This window comes from Apium graveolens, chromosome 9 (assembly GCF_009905375.1).
Source record: "Apium graveolens cultivar Ventura chromosome 9, ASM990537v1, whole genome shotgun sequence".
NCBI lineage: Eukaryota > Viridiplantae > Streptophyta > Magnoliopsida > Apiales > Apiaceae > Apium > Apium graveolens.
In genome coordinates this window covers 82,305,128-82,318,611 of record NC_133655.1, presented here as the reverse complement: position 1 = coordinate 82,318,611, position 13,484 = coordinate 82,305,128, and the positions used below count along the sequence as shown (strand labels likewise).

Sequence of the window (13,484 nt, the reverse complement as noted above, 5' to 3'; positions counted from 1 at the left end):
TTCAAGTAAAAAAACTTGAAAACACTATTCATAGTCTTCTTCTTTGATTAAATGAAGAAGATTGAGAAGGAATTAATGGCTTAAACTCATGATATAGCCCTAACTAAGCATGAAGATGATTAGGGAATTTACTCACCAATTTAGGAAGCTTGGATCTTGGATTTTGAAAAATCTTGCCTTTAAAAAGTGAAAAAGCCGAGAGCAATGAAGAACTAATGCCTTGGTTTCTTTTTGTTTTGATGAAGAATGAATTATTTGGCTTGGTTGGTTGCAGTTTTGTATTTGATTTAGTCAATTACCTTCTTGCCCTTAAATTTGTGTGGTTACAAAGCCACCACACCTCCTTCCTTCCCATGTCATGCTTGTGTCATCCTCATGATGTCATCCTCCCTTCCTTGTCCTCTTTCTATTGGTTGGATGACATCATTCCCACTAATCCCTTTGATTAACTTCCTAATCGTTTGCCTAATGATCGCTGATCTGTTATACGGTTCGCTTAACTTCGTTCTCGTTTATCGTTTGAAGGATCATACCCGGGATCTTATTACTTAGGTTCCCTTAACCTTTCTCAATACATTATATTCCTTTTTATGATCCTCTATTATAATCCTTTAATTTAAATCCTTTTTATCCTGTTACCTTATACTCAATTCTCTCCGTATCTTGTGGATTTCCGGGAAAAACCAAAGTGTTCGGAATTGGATTCTGACGATCTTTACATACACTTATATACTTCATAGAGTACTAATAATATCCCAGAATATCCATAACAGAACCCCTACATAGTGTGGCGTGAAAAGTTTCTTCATTCAGCTAAAACACTATTCACAAGGGTTACAAAAAGTTGAAAATTTTGGGGTTATTACACTATCATATCAAAAGGGTCGTAGAAAGAGAACCCGACCGCCTATTTCATTCGACGTTCCGGGGTGGGGGCCCGCCCGATTCGACCTACTTTTGGATAACAAGAAGGCGAGCTTCTCCGCTTTGATCACATAAAAGCCCAGTCAGCCACCAACTCGGTGCAGGTCACGTGACCTGCAGTTCGGCCTTCGCTTTTTGAGGCTTCCTCTACCCACATCTCTATGTGTCCGCAGCACTTCCATATGGAGAAAGATAGGCTTACCATGTTCCATCAATAGCACCTAACCTATGCCGATTTTGGCGGACCGTGCTCCACCCCGGTGAACTCATGCGGTTCCGACGTGCCCAGAGGCCAGAGGCGAATCCGTTCACGGTCCGTAGGACCAACACCATTCGAAGGTGGGTGGCCCGCCCCGCCCAGAACAGTCATGTTTGACTGGGCTTACACACATTCGCTCACTTACGCTGTCCCCCCTCAGCTCACCCTAGCCCCGCCAGGCCTTTTGCTTTTCTAACGTAAGCTCCAAGGCTTCACACCAAGTCTTCACTGACATAATATGCGTGCTTTAGTAGGGTCAGGCAGAACCGTTGTTACCTGATGGGAACTCCCCCCATATTGCTATCAATGTCTTCATGTCGCACGACCTCTTAACATTACACCACTGAATCCCCAATCCTTTGCTTGCTGTGCAGTGACAGTACCAATATCCACTAATCGTTGTTTCCAGATACGGTTGCCGGTTGACATCTCTTCTAATTCGTCGATACGAGAAGCAAATTGTTGTGTGGAGGAATCAATATCTCGACATAAGCCAAGAGGCAGATCTTGTGCCACTCCACCTGGTCGTATGAAACTGGCATGCATCCTGGCTCCCGAGACTCTTTCATAGAATTCCAACAATTTCTCCCGCTCCTCAAAAGCCCACAGGAACGGGGTTGATGCTCCCACATCCATAGCATGAGTAGTTAAAGCAAGTGAATGATTTGAAATTCGAGTTATTTCACGGAATAACACTCGTATATATTGAGCTCGTAATGGTACCTCGCAATTCAAAAGTCTCTCTACGGCTGAAGAATGAGCGTGTTCTTGGGCCATCGTAGAAACATAGATAGGGTCAACGACGGAACGAACAACGAAACTTTACGACAGCTTTTTCGTACACGTTCACTTGCATCACATACACAAGTGCTCTCTGAACCGTGCAATAAGGTCACCCATAACACGGCTCTCCCACTTGAGTTATCTTAGCCCCAGGCCATGCTATTCAATAATTTTTTAAAAATGTCGGCGTAAGGTAACAACTAGTATTGAAAGCAGGTCGCCTTTGGAATATGAGTAGGGCTCCTAGGTGGCGCGTTCGTGGAGGCAAACCGAAGGAAGAGCAAAAGGAAGGTTGGGTGCTTGTGGGGCGAGGCCGCCCGGCCTCGAATAGGCGGGGGCCTAGCTCTAGCTCCGGGTCCCCCCTGCTTGCGGAAATGAATGGATCAGAAGGGGGCTGGGTTCTCGATTTCCGGGCCGGGCGGGAGGTGAGGCCATAAGATAAGATTGCCCTCCCGGTAAGGAAGAGGAGAAAAGGGTGCTGTCATCTATCTCGACCAGTTTCCTGAGGCGTTGGAAATCCAGACCGGTTCAGAGAATCACTGGCGCTATTTAGCCCTTCGTTTCGCCAACAAAGAAGTCATCCTTGACGATTTCCCATTCCTTCCCCGCCTCTCTTCGCCATTCGATGCCTCTGCCTTCCCTTTCTATAACATACCCAGGCGCTCTCCTTTTCAATCACTAATAAAAAAAAGACCAATAAAAGCCCTATCTAAGTAAAGCTTCGTCTGTTCTTTTTCCGGCTCCAGGGGACTTTACTTGACCCACTCTCCAGTCTCCCGCACTGCTCAAGTAAGTGTGCGACTCCGTATGAGGACCTCCTTCCCTTCTGCCCACTCTCCGTTCACACGGTTCTCAAAGCAGAGGAGGAAGGTTGGGCAGGAGGTACCACGAGCCCTCTGTCCCACACATCTATCCAGAAGCAAGTGTAGTTCACCGGTTCCACCGAATGCTCCTAATCTCTCGGCAAAGATCGTGTGAGTGTGCAGTTATGCTTCGGATGCTTCGCCATAGAATAGATCGACCCAGTTCCCTTTTCTTTTCCGGTGCACTCGCTTTATATCTCCGATACACAAGGAAGGACGCGGTGGGAAGGAAGCAGCCCTAGCCTCTGTCCGGCCGATCATTCCGCTGGCATCTCGCATTCACGCCCCCCCTTTGACTGCCGCTCGGGGATGTAGTTGTAGATACATTAGTCTTAGTGGGTCGTTGGCTCCACTTGTTATCTCCTTCTACGACATGCTGTTGTCGTCGCCATATTCCATATGTCACTTAGTCATCTCTGCCTCACTGCGGGTCAGCACCTCCGAAAGAAACGGAGGACTTCATTCAGTGACCCCGCGATCGCCCTCTAAACGATCAGAATAAGGTAAAGCTTGAAGATAAGTTTTGTACTCTATTAATTTCTCAGTCCCTCTAGTCGGGTGGGCGCCGGCCGGTCTTTCGACCAGATCCCCCTAAAAACCGTACGTGCGGGTCTCCCCGCATGCGGCTCACGCCATTCGAGGTGGCCCAGTCCAGCATTCATTCGCAAATCCTGTAGTGAAATTGAGACTGCTCGATCTCGGAAACTAATTCGCGTGTAGGCAGCGCTGTCTGTCGTACCGTTGACTCTATTCATAGAATTTGTCTTACATTTTTTTATTTTATAGAGGCTTGCCCCCTATTTTTCCAAGAATTCATGCACTTCCCTTTACTCCATAGGGCCTTCTCTAATAGGGAAAAGCCCTCCATTTTCGTCAAATGACCCGGCCTCCCCTGGCGCTTCCACCATCCGGGCCCCCTTTCCTCCCTATGCTCCCCCGGCGCGGGCCTACCACGCTTCGCGCCTGCGGCGTTTTCGCCAGACGGCCTTTGCCAGTAGTGCCGTCCTCCCCGCTGGCTGTATAGGCGGGTTGTCCCTCGCTGCTGCGTTCTGTTAGGCTATGGATTACAGGAACAAATGTAATTGAATGGAACAGCAGGCGGGTTACACGTTCCACTGTGCCGAGATGTGAGGTGCAGGTGGTGATGATCACCCCGGGGTATGCGCTAGCGCCCCTTGACAGGCACTCCAGAACCCGCCAACGCTCGTGAAAACCCGGGTCGGTCGGCCCTCCATTCGTCCGACCGGAGATGTGGATAACGGGGCCACCTTCACAACCTTCTCCCTTCTGTCCCTATGTTGTAGTAAGGTAGGGTGGTTTGCTTGAGTTGCTCAACCGCCCCTTAGCCTGGTGCTCATGACGCGCTACGGAACCTCCACCGTGCCGGGGGACCAAGCAGGGCATAGCTAGCGGCATAGGAGCCGACTCGGCATCAGCGGCTTCGTGCCGCACTGGAGTGATCCAATATGTGGTTCCGCACGTTCCACCACTTCTCCGTTCATTTCCAATACTAATCGTGAAACACCATGAGCAGCAGGATGTTGAGGTCCGAAATTCGAAGTGAAATTTTTGATTTGCTCGTTCCTAGTCGTCATGGGAAAGAAAGGCAGAAATAATAAAGAGATTATTCCCTTAGAGCTTGTCCAATACCACCAGTACCAGAAACGCATCTCCTTCGCCCGCGCAAGATACTTCTATGCCAGCCGGGAAAAATGGCTCTGTTATGAAACAAAGCGGCAGACGGGCTCATTTTACCGGTATTCCCTAATTAGTGGCCTTAGGAGATTAGGGTCCCCCCTTAGATTCTCCGCTCATCCGCGGGGGGTTTCCGTATCCGTCTCCGCGGGGATCTCCAGATCGTAAGACATTATCGCCCTCGCGGCACTTGAGTATATTTCTGTCATTTCCGGAAAGTGCACGGGCAGCCGTCCTTTCCCTTTTTCACAATGTTCGTGAAGTTGCTCACGAATCAAAGTTTGAATGTCCCTTCGAAGTGCCGCACGCTCTTTTTTTTGATCGGTAGCGGGGTGGGCTACTTCCGTCGGTGCTGGCCCCCCGTTCTGGAGCCAGCGGGTTCTGAATGACCTCCCTCTCACGGTTTAAAAGTGGTTAACCCGTCTCGAAGAAATCCATATCGTCCCTCCGAAAAAGGTGTATCAATTACAGCCAACTCCCCTGTCTCTTTCCCAACAAACCCTACTCCTTTTTTTCTAGAAATGCTAACCAAGTGACACACCGGCCATGGGTCATGAAAGAGGTTGACCCCCATCCTCCTTAACTATGTACGGCCAATGAACTCCTCGCTTTAGTCCGTTCATTCTTTCTTTGGGCTCGGGTCGATAGTAGCCGTGGTAGTAATGTCCCGGAGCCCGGCTACCGACCCGAGGCGCCGAGTCATAAAGGGGCGTTAAACGTAATTATAGAAGGGCGTTACCACAAAAAACCGAGTCTTGGCAGTTCAAGTGAAAGTTTCTTAGACTAGTCCCACTAAGATGGCGGGGAAAACTTACTTCCGAGAGAGCTGCTTTCGCCTCGGAATTACCTAACGAGAGAGCCGATGCAAAAGTATAGCCCTTGACGCGAGGGAACGTCAGACAGACTTACCTCTGCTAACTACGTTTTATATAGACTGGAAGCTAGAGAGATACTAAGGTATAGTGCCGCTACCAGAGAAGGCTGTTTCATGCTAGGCGTCCACACCCACTACGCCCGAGCCGCATCCCCGGCACACTTGCTATATCTATATCCACTAACGCTTCATCCCACTTCATCCTACCAACTATACCTGATAGAAAGCCGTTCTATAACAAGTCAAGACAACAAGAAAGCAAGAAAAGGGTAGCGATTGGTTTGGGAGCGTCACGGGGGAAGAAGATAGAAGGGTAACCTATGACACCGGGGAGTTACGCTTTTTCTCCCGCCTCAGCTTCGCGGATGGGAGGAGGGCGAGAGCTGAGCCCGCACGCTCTATGCTTTTCCCCAGCTTTTCCTCCAGTAAAAGATTCGCTCGTATCCCCTGTGTCTAGGGATTCCTGGGGCATGAGTTAAGAATCTAGTAGATTGCTCTTTCTTTCGATTGAGCGTCGGTACTTTTTGAGTCTCTCTCTGTAGGCATGCAAAACAACAGAGCCACTGCTCTTCGGGGCGGTGAGGTGGACAATCCCTTATTCCAGCTTTAGAGGAGCATCTTTGCATGAATCAATACTAACTCCTCGGTCAGCTGACCTTCGATTTCGGAGATTAGAGCAGAAGAACTCCGTAACGGCGGAGAAGGGTTTCGCCTCGAATCAAAATGATTTCTCTTCTTCTCTTAAGAGATTTATAGTTAGGACTTGATCGAGGGATCAATTGACTCCGGAACATAAAGTAACAAACAAGACCAGAACCCCGTGTGGACTATGAACCAACAAAAAGAAGAATGCCTTTGAGCTCTTGTTCGAGTTCTTCCTTGATGACTGGAAGGGGAGACAGAAGTATCAAATTCCTCTTCTCCCTGGAGGCTTTCTGGCATTTCCGGAATGGGAAGCTCTCTGATCTTTCCTTCGAGTTTTTATTTTATATAAAAACGGTAAACAAAACAAAAAGTACAATAAATTTTTTATTTGCATGGCAAAAATGTAAAATTTTTTTACTAATCGTGAGATCTATATTCCAACATTTACAGAGGATTACATTAAGCTTTGGTTGAAAGATGCAACGTGCATCAAAGATTATCTCTTCAGATTCGTTAAATGGTCTGCGGACTTCAAATCGGGGGCTGAACCTTCAATCGTTCCTATGTGGATTCGGTTTCCGAATCTTCCGATCTGTTTTTTTCAATACTACTACCTTAGATATATTGCTAACGTAGTAGGCGAAGTGCTGTTAATCGAGGGTCCGGCCCCCAGGCTTTCTCGACCCGGTGTCACAAGAGTATGCGTTGAGGTGGATCTTCTCAAGAAAACCCTACTATACTAATAGGGTCTGGTTAGGCATGGGACAAAACGAAGGAAGATGGCATAAAATCGTCTATGAGAAGGACTTAAGGTATTGTACGTCTTGTTCCAAACAAGATCATGCAAAGTAAAACCGCAAACTTCATTCGAAAACCTCCAGTGCAACTGATGCAGCCAACAAAGAGAAGTCCAACCAGCAGCCGTCAGCTCCTAACTCGAATGCCTCTAGGAAAAAATCTGCACAAGGTCACAAAGAGGAAAAGCTCCCCCACGTCAAGTCTACAGGCCAACGGGCAACACCGTCCAATCATCCTTTTGATAATACATATTCTCTTCCAAACAATACTGCGGACAATCAGACGGAGCGGAATCTTTTTTAATAAATAAACTTCTCAGCACATACAGATTTCTGCCGATCCTTCAAGCAGTACTGCTTCTCATGATTCTGAGTTGAGGGTTGATTCTTCTCATCAGGTAATAGTAGATGCCATTGACTCATCTCTGGCTGCTAACAATTCCAACGTTGATAATTAGAGTATTCAGGCTATTATGCCTATTATCTCTCAGCCTGATCATGAACTCATAAACAACATGGAGTCTAATATATCCCTTGTTTGACTGAAATACAAAGATGATGCTAACGTTCCAAAGGAACAAGCTGCTCAGACCAAGGGATACTTATCGGACGCTGAACCTAGGAGAGAAGCAACCCCCTTTTTGCCTTTCAGTCATTTTTTACCATTTGTAAGGAATTATCTCAAGTGTTATCTACAGCTTCGATATTCAAGAACGCTGACTGTACCCAGAAATAGAATCTGAATCCTACAAGGAGAAACCAGATACATCTTCAATCAAAAAGTACAAGAATCGAACTTGAAGAGCTCCAGAAGGATTACTAGAGCGTTGGCTCGTTCTTTTCAAACTTCTTCCATTGTTTTGTTAGCCATGATTAATAACCTCTTGTGGAATATCAGAGGCATAGGCAACATCAAATCAAGAAGGAGGGTTGGCAAGCTTGTAAAGATGTATAATATCTCGTTGATTGCTACTCTTGAACCTCTTCACCATGCTAATAAGATTCAGGAATTCTCCAACAGAATTAGTTTTAACTTTTCATTGGCAAACCAAGAGGCAGATGATAAAATATGGCTCTGTTGGAATCATGAAGTTCATGTAGTGCTTGTCGGCGCGTTTGAACAGTGTATCGCAGTCGACATCGGCTTCCTTAATTCTGATCGGGTAAGGCTTACCGTTCTTTATGCAAAGTGCTCCATTCAACGGCTTCTTTGGGAAAAACTTCCATTACTGTCTTAAGACATACAAGGTCCATGGATGGTTGCAGGTGATTTTAACGCAATTTCAGATGTGTCTGAAAAACTTGGTTGCAGACCTCCAAATCTAAATCTTTTCTCTTTAAAAAAAATGCAATGATTAATGATTGTGGCATCATTCACTGCGGTTATGAGGGCAGCGAGTATACCTATACCTGGTCGAATACCCAAGAGTGGGGGCTGTGTTAAAGCCAAAATTGACTGAGTTGGTTCCATTTGCATTTCTCTCTGGATCATCTAATGCGTCTCCTCCTTCTGCTGTTCAAGTCCATTTGAGCGAAACTTGTCGCCAGCTCGATCAAACCAAGGTAGATCGATATCCAAGAAAGCATTTAGTGTTTTGGTCATAGAGGGAGAATCCAAAGGCCAGGGCAATAACGATGTATTTACTAATCTCGCTAACACTTCCTGGTAAGACATCTTCTTCTGGTACTGCTGATCAATCTTCTCCTTAGCTACTTTAGCTGCAGGAACTCATAGCTACAAGAGACCTAGACTCTGAGACGAGATTCGCCTCCGAAACTACCTTTAGAAAGAGAAGAGCAAGATCAAACTCTGTCTTCAGAGCTACCTGATTACGATCAACTGCTTTAGATAAGCCAGGGCTTAACAGCTCCTTACCTGATTACGATCAACTCCCGCAGGCGCAGGGTAGAGCTCCTCTTCCGTATCTGTTATATCTGCATCTTCCTCATATGTAGTTTCTATGCCTTCTGAAAGGCCTATTCTTGATCCACCATCCATCCCCCCCGAGAGGCTGTAAAGAAGGTATATCGGCTCAACATTCGGACATATAAAAGAAGTCGTGAACTCCAGAAAGGAGGGAACTCAAAGAAAGATACCTGCGAATGGTACTGCTACTTTAAAGCCTAGGGCTAATAGCAAGACAGAGAGATTTGTGGCGTGGAGAGATGTGCTAGACTCTATTTTTATCCTAATAGCCCCATCCTCTTTCAGATTCCAGTTACCATCAGATTGAATGAAAGGGATGACCAGCAGATGATAGCAAGGCTAAACAGATTCGAGATTCTCGACCAGATGAGCGAACAGGGAAAGCACGTACTACCAGAAGAGTAGACCTCAGGGCAAGATAAAGGTGAGGGCCGAAGAAGGCATTGACTTGAAGGGGACTTACCTGTAAGTGATATCTAGTAAACTACCTTATGTGTGATGCAAGGTTTTCTTACTCTGTGTCGGTCGTTGTAGTTGATATTGATTCGATAGGCCTCTTGTATTAGAAAAGACTTCATTCTTCCACTTTCTCGTGCTACTTAAATCACAGTAGTGCACTCAATAGCCTAAGAGTGGCTTCAAAGCTGAGAAGAGAGGAGACATAGTGGTCACCCCCGAACCGACCGGATCCCACGAGTGAATCGAAAGTTTGATTTCGCCTTAATGTTTCTTAGGGTTGAAAGAGAAAAATGAGATGTCCGAAACCAGCATTGAGTGAAGTTCCTTCCTCTATAGCAGCTGATTCCAAGCAATGAAATTACCTCCTTAATAGCTTCTTTGGACAGCTAGTCTTTCCTCTGCTACATCCACTGATCAGGATAGAAGGTCACGTGAATTCCAACTCAATCTTTTACACCGGTGTATCGTACTCTCTCAACCAGGTCATCATAAGAAAATACTGCTAAATGTTTCCGAAGTGAGAGAAGGGGGGAAGGCGCGCTACAACTAATATAACAGCCAGCTGAAAAACGTTAGCTAGCTAGGATAGCGCGCAATGGCATTCTCTGATAGGGGCTCGCTTCTTCAAGCTCCGCCCAACCTATACAAGGTGCTGCTCGCTTTCTCTCAGCCACCAGTGGCTTATGTAGTGGTCGGCATTCCTACGTGCTCCTCCTTGCCCCCCCACTTAAGAATCCAAAGGTTACCTTTGGATGTTGTCGTGACGCTTTGGTTATGAAGGTTCCCGGGGTCGAATGGATCCAGTCAGCGAAAGTCCCCCCAACTCAATCAATATCAACAACATGTCGTGACCGGTTAGGCTTGGTTTATTTTGTCAGAAAATAAAGTAGGTTTCGGGGGTTCATTGATTAGTACACCTCAGGTGCTGGTAAGGTCGGGACCGTGGTCGTCCGTCTCCGGTTTGCCGGCCGAGAATATTTCAGAGATTGACCAGCCAGCTGGGTTGGTTTGGCTTTTCTTTTCTATTGAAAAGGAGTCAGCTGTCTGCGCGAGTCACCTTCTTCTAGGCTCCGCTGGACGACACGGCATTCTCGTTCAAATAAATAGAGGCCGGCCGTACTTGTGATGGTTCCCAAGAATCCAATATGACCACTTAGGTCTACGTTGCCACAATATTGTTATATAGAGGCGGGCGGAAGTTCGGCCCGGTTTTTGGTGTCGTAGGGGAGGGATTTACCTTTCTAATGCATATTCAGTCGTACCGGCATGGCCCCACTTATTTGTTTTCGATCGGAGCATCAAGCAGCGCAACCCGGTTCTACTTGACTAAGCCCGTGCTCGTCCAAGGAGGGAGTTTGCTTTACCCAACTAACTTTTTGATAACAAGGCAGAAACCCCCGACCCGACATTCATTAGTTTCGAATGAAGAGTGCTCCGCCCTAGCAAGCACCTACTCCTATCAAAAAGTGAGACTTTACTAAACAAGCAAGAAAAGCCCTTTACTTTCTATTAGTCAAGCGCTAACGAGCGAGTGAAGTATACGACGTAACGAGGCATTAGAGCAACGACTTTCAGCTCAATCCGTTGCTTGTTGCCCTTTATTGAAACTCAAGGAAAGCCTTGATCGATACCTTTTCTTTCAAAATAGAAAAGGTGATAATGCGCTCAAGCAACCTATCTTACTAATAATAATGAAGGGCCCTTATCTAAGCCCTATCGTTGCGTTATAAAGCTACAGCTCGAAAGCCGACCTTACTTTCTATTCTATTAGTAAAGGGACAAGGCTCGCGCTAGGCGCTCACGTTTTTTGGCTTCCCTAAGCTTATGATCAAGTAATTTACTTAAGTCAGGCTCGAGCATGAAAGGAAAGTAGGCAGATTCAGTTAATGAAAGTTAGGCTTTAGCCTAACGAAACCGGACTCATATGCTTAGAAAGGGAAGGCTTTCACGCTTGGGCTACCTCGCCTCTAACTAAGTAGTTGACTTACGAAAATTAGGGCTTGGTATGTGTTGGAGACATCAGCTTTATGCCAGGTTATTAGTGAAGGGTTTTGCTACCGAAGGGCGTAGTAATCCAGCATTAGTGAGTCTCAACTCCCGGTGGATTGAAAGAGTTGGTTACAAGACTGTCCTCTAAGGCTTTATTCATTCTAATATGGTCCCGAATAAGCAGATAAAGTTTTCTTCTTTCGATAGACTCTGCTCTTGCAGTCGTGTCGATAAAGGAAGATCCCATGCATCTATAAAATATAAGTTTCCAGATGATTGATTCTTTCGGATTCCTTTAGAGTAAGGCATTAAGCCTATTTGACGGAGTGGCGGGGAAAGTCAAGCCTTACCTTCTTAGTCTATTGCCTCGCTCTCCGCTGCTTTGTTCCGGAAAGAGGTACTCTAACTATTGAGAGCATCTCTTCCACTTTTATGCGTTTAGTCTCGCCTTGGTACGAGGAGAATTGGGGATGGAAATGGATTACACTCCTTCTCTCCCTCTTTACTGTGCTAGCAATCAGGTAATCCGGTAAAGAAGTCAAGAAGTCAATCCAGTAAGCCAAGGCGGGAAAGCGAAAGCTGTGCTTTCCTGTCACTACTCTTTCTCTTACCCGGAAAAGGCCACCCATCTAGTTCTCTCATACTAAGATACACCGAGCTTTCTTCAGAGCAGAGCAACTCTTTCTTTATGAAAGGACCGGCCAACTACAGCTCAAGTCAAAAGAAAGGACCTGAGCACATTGACATCGAAAGAAAGGCCAATGAACATCGGTCAAGTCCTATTCAATCCGCCTTACCGACGAGGAGAAAACCTCGTCTTCCAGCTTCGAGCAAGCAAGGAGCGTAAGCGACTTTCCCGATAGGGAAAGGAGCGGGGACCGGCCCTTCATTCATTAAGTTTAGGGATTTGAGTCAGGGACAACAGAGGAGCAAGCCCAAACAGAAGCAACAAGAAAAAACAAAGCAAGAAAGAAAACAGCTGTTTGTCTTACTGTCCCCGAGGAAGGGAAGAAAGAGGATGAGCTGCCAGACAAAGCACAACGGAGGAATGAACTTCAAGCATGGAAGGGGAAAGTAACGGCACTCTAAGCTGTATTCCATTTACAAGAAAGCCAATTCAACCGCTTCGCCCCTATTCTTTCTCTAAAGTCAAGAGTGCTTTTGTCTCTCCGTAGGGGTTGGGGCAATCCTAGTATTCAATATAGCTGGCTAACACTTCCCGACCGTTGGTAGGGAAGGCGAGTGTAACGTTCCAAGGAACTAGACAGATCGAGGGTCAAGAATCACGTAAACCACAGAATCCGCTCTGCTGGCGCTACCAATAGGTGCTCTTATCCCACTCCTACAAGTCTAGTCTGGCCCGGCATAGTGAGGGGCAAGTGGTTCTACAGCAACCTTCTTGTTCCTAAAGCGAAGCAGCAAAGAAAGTAGTAGCCGCTCGCTATGTGTGATTCGATGTTAAGACCCCTAAAGCAAGCTATTGAATTGTTCCCTATCGATTAACTGCTGTAAACGATTACAAATACCGTAGAACTTCCGTTTTTCTCTAACTCTAAAAAAGTGTCAAATTTCTCTTTGTCTATTGAACAAAATTTAGTATAAGTCTTAACTCTTACACATTTCCCGAGGTCATCAGGTTCCCCGGTACGAGCTCCGAAATCGATGATTCTTGGCCATTCCTATATTAACTTAAGGTTTCGCGTCGAGAAGGTAAATGTAATCCGAACTAACCCTCTTCTTATTCTTATTATATTAAAAGGAACCAAGCCCAGATGGAACAAAATAGGATGATGAACCTCTCCTCGAGTCAGGAGCTTTTGCATTTGAAGCTAAAAGCAGTACTTATATCCTCCCGTCCTACCAATCTTCCTAGTATGGTTGATCTTAGGGCTGGGGTAGCTGGGAACACTAAAAAAAGTAAGGCAGTGCTCCCTACCCCGGTTGAAGTGCTCACTCCGGACAGAGATGCCCACCGCTAAATATCTTCCAAGTAAGACAAGTCAAAGCACCTCAGAAAGGCGGAAAAAGTAAAGAACGTGGATCTGGTAGATCACACCTGTATTGAATGTTAATGTGGACATGTCAGAAAGGGCGTACCAGCAGCAAAGAGCCCAACGGATCAGAGAGGAAAGAGGATTCCATCTCCGCCTAACATATATAGCAGTCGGAAAATGCGGTTCGTCGGATACGGTCCACACCGCACTCTCAAAGAAAGAACTACTGCATTGAAGATCCAACCCTGCAAGCAAGAAAAGTCGTCGATAGCCAA

General features: G+C 46.2%; 1 pseudogene; it reads left to right on the top strand.

Annotated features, from left to right (window-relative positions):
• The first annotated feature begins 2,196 nt into the window (after positions 1-2,196).
• Positions 2,197-3,331, top strand: LOC141685363 (uncharacterized; annotated as a pseudogene).
• Positions 3,332-13,484: the final 10,153 nt, after the last annotated feature.